Raw genomic sequence first — 3656 nt, forward strand, 5'->3', positions numbered from 1 at the left:
TGTTTTTAATCTTAAATATTCCTGCTCAAGCAGAACTCTTCCATGATGCTCGTCTTTATCTGAAGCACAGACGGACGGTTGGATTCATGTGCAGACTAACGAGCTTCTGCATGTGAGGTTAAACCAGGCTCTTGGTAATAATAAAGCTAAATGTACACATACATCATCAGGCAATGACCGGCGCAATCTGCAGAAGCACACATCAGGCCAGAGTCCAACCACACACACACACATATATACAAACATGCTGGTCACCTTTTGGACATGCTGTCTTAAAAACACATAAATTACACAATTGTTCAGAGCCAGAAACTGTAAAAACATCATCAGCTCTTCAACTTCCTGACCTGCTCCTCTGAAGCGTGTCGTACATCAGGAAGAAGAGCGAGACCTGATCGGTCATCAGAGTCGTTTTATCCTAAATGATCGGCTCTTATGCAGCCAGCTGCTGCCTTCAGCGCTGCTCAGATCGCTTTATGATGTGTTTCCCTCATTCACACACATTCACACACTGATGGTCGGCCTGCCATCGGGAGCAGCTTCAGGAGCAGCTTCAGGTTCAGCGTCTCGCCCGAATGCACTCCGACTGTGGAGGGATCAGGGCTCGAACCGCCGACCTCATGAGTACACGACATCCTACATGTAAAAATTCACCAAAAACCAAGTGTTGGCTCGAAACACATTCTGTAAAAAAATAAAACTGTTAAAGCCGTGAGTGACTGGGCTGCAGCCAACAGTCAGGTTACCAGAACTCCTGGACTTTACTGCAGGAACAGGAGATAGAAGCAAAACACTGAGGTAAGAATTAAACACCTGTCGGGTGCAGAGGAACCTGTTTAGAACATGTAGACGTGTTGGTAACAGCCCATAAACATGGTGTGTATGTCGATTCCAGGTTTGTCATATTAATAATTAAAGAAACTCATTAATAATTAAAGAAACTCAACTTTTGATTTTCTTTTCTGAGGATTTCTTTTGGCGGCGTCATGCTGAACACAAGACGTTCCCGACTTCCCTCCACTTCCTCTTCTTCATATTGCAGTGAAAACTGTGAAACATGAAATCTTCTCCCAGACTGAAAGCAGCTGCACCGAGGAAACATATTTAGTCAAAAAGACATAAATGAACAGAACTTTTTGCCATTTTCAGAAGTAATCGCATCAAAACTTCTTATTATTTGTTAACGAAACATCAAATTATTTTCTTTTTTCTTCTATCAAATGTTTTAAAATGTTAGAAAATTACCATTTATTATGATGGACACCTAAAAAAAGCCACATTTTCACATTTAGAACCAGTTTTCACCTTAAAGCAGTTTTCTTAATGTGTAAAAATCAAAGCTTGTGTTTATTGACACTGTGGTGTTGTAGGTTGGGCTGTGAGGCGAATAAACGTCTGCAGCACCAGAGTCCAATAAAAGAACCAAGTGCCCCCGTGGGGAGAACGCTGTATCGTACTGCATCATGTTAGAAAAGAAAAAAAGAAGAAGAAGAAGAAGAAGCAATAGTTTGTTTGTTCACACTCAAGTCACCACAGAAGTGAATTCTGTTCCCAGGAACGTCTCGTCCCAGATCCACCCGGTAGCGGTTCTGAGCGCTCTGTGTGCTCACAGTCACGCTTTTTACATTTTTCAACTGTTTCTATTGAATTCAGTTTTATTTCCACAGCAGCAGCTCACAGCACTTCCAGTAAAGACCGTACAGACGAATACAGAGAAAACCAGCACATCCAGGCTTTCCTTTGGACTCCCTTCAGTAGAACCTGGCAACAGTGGAAAAGAGAAAGTCGGGCAGAACCAGGCTCAGGGAGGTGGGACATCTGCCTCCACTGGTCGGGGTGAGAGCGTCAGTGGGAGAGAGAACCAGAGCAAAGAGAAACAGGAAGTAGAGATCAGAGACATGCAGCTCTGCAGCCAGAAGAACCTGCAGAGAAGACAAAGCACAGGACCAGGAGGACACACTGGTTTCATGTATGAACGTATGGAGGCAGCGAGGCCACCTGCCAACAAATGAGAGGATTTCTGCCAAACTTCTGTCCTTCCAGAACATTTCAGGGCTAATTCTAAGCTTTGAAGACACACAGCTGCTTCTTTGCCACCTTGTTCTCGTCGTCCCTCCTCTGAGGAAGCTCCCCTCGCTGAGGCCGGATGAACCTGAAGGGAAGACGGCTGTGTTTGTGTGTACAGGGCGAGGACGGTGGGCCGCCGCTGCCGGGCCTCAGCCCAAGTCCTCAGCTTTGATGCCGAAGACTTTGAAGCCGAGAGTCGAGCATCAAAGAAAGCGGGACTGGGCTTCAACCCCAGCCCTCCATCCTCTCCGGGGGGCGGCGGGGAGGAAACGGCGGCGCTGAAGGTGCGACCTGGAGAGGACTTCAGGTGCTGCAGAGCGTCGGGGAAGGAAGGAGATGAAGAAGTGGATACAAGACCTGAGAGCTGAGCTGGATCTCAGACCCCCCTGTGAGGCGAGATGAGTCACTTTCTGGCTCCCGGTACTCACAAACAACACACACACACACACACACACACACACACACACACACACACACACACACACACACACACAGAGACACACACTGAGATGCGGTATCAGGTCCTCACAGATGTACCCACACTTCAGACTTCCGACTAAACTAATGCGGCTGAAAGCTTTTCCTAAAATCTGATTGGATGAAGTCACAATGGGGGTCTACGCTCCAAACTTTGGAGCACTGTTTCCATGGCAATAGGTTCTGACATCTCCTGTCGTGACGAGATGTTTTTTGGTTGCGAGGACCAGGGGAGGTTCTTTTTTTTTTTTCTTTTGCACAGCAGGATTTGAACGCTGACAGTGACGGCAGGCTGTCAGAAGGTCCTGATCACACAAAGACAGAACGTCCTCCAGTGAAGACACACCACCCCGACAAACAACGAACCCGGGTGACCTTTGCGAGAGCAGACGGGGAGATGCACCGAGCCTTTTAACCGCCCACAAAAAAAACCCACTGACGTGTTCTGATTTCCAGTGATGCATCCTGGAATATTTCTTCTTAGATAATTGGGCTGCAAAGTGTTGACGAGGCAAATTAGGCCACCATCTGCATCCTCATTAGGGACGAGGGCCATTATGCCAAAATATTTTGTTTGTTTATGTGTTTAAATGCTGCAGATTTGTGCCGGATCCTGAAAACCAGCTCAGGATCTGCTGCTGGGCGACGGACGTAGCATCCCTGTCAGCGTGTCGTCATCGCTGTGGCGGCAGCAGTCCAGCGTTTGTGTCTCCGGGAGGAGGGGGAGGAGAGAAAATGTGCGAGTCTGTTTTGTTTTCTAAATCCCAGCAGGTTCATTTGGGTTCAGGGTCCCAGCAGGGGTGCGAGACACAAGAGGGTGAGCATGTGCCAAAGCTCGCCGCTGCTGTCTTCCAACGAACCGAGGAACTTAGGCGACCTCGGACGAAGCCAATTTGGAGAGTGTTGGGGCGACTGCGAGCAAACAAGAAACAGCTAAAGGGGAAAAACAAGCGCTGCCCTTCAGGAAATATGACTTCTAACGATTCAAACCAGGATGTAACAGCAGCAGTTCAAACAAAAGCACACAGTGAGGACTGGAGGCCTTGCAGCCATCGGCCCTGTGTCGGCGTGCACATGTTGTAAACTTTCCTGATTAAAGAAAGAAATCTAGA

The sequence above is a fragment of the Stegastes partitus genome, unplaced genomic scaffold (genome assembly GCF_000690725.1).
Source record: "Stegastes partitus isolate 25-593 unplaced genomic scaffold, Stegastes_partitus-1.0.2 Scaffold1352, whole genome shotgun sequence".
NCBI lineage: Eukaryota > Metazoa > Chordata > Actinopteri > Pomacentridae > Stegastes > Stegastes partitus.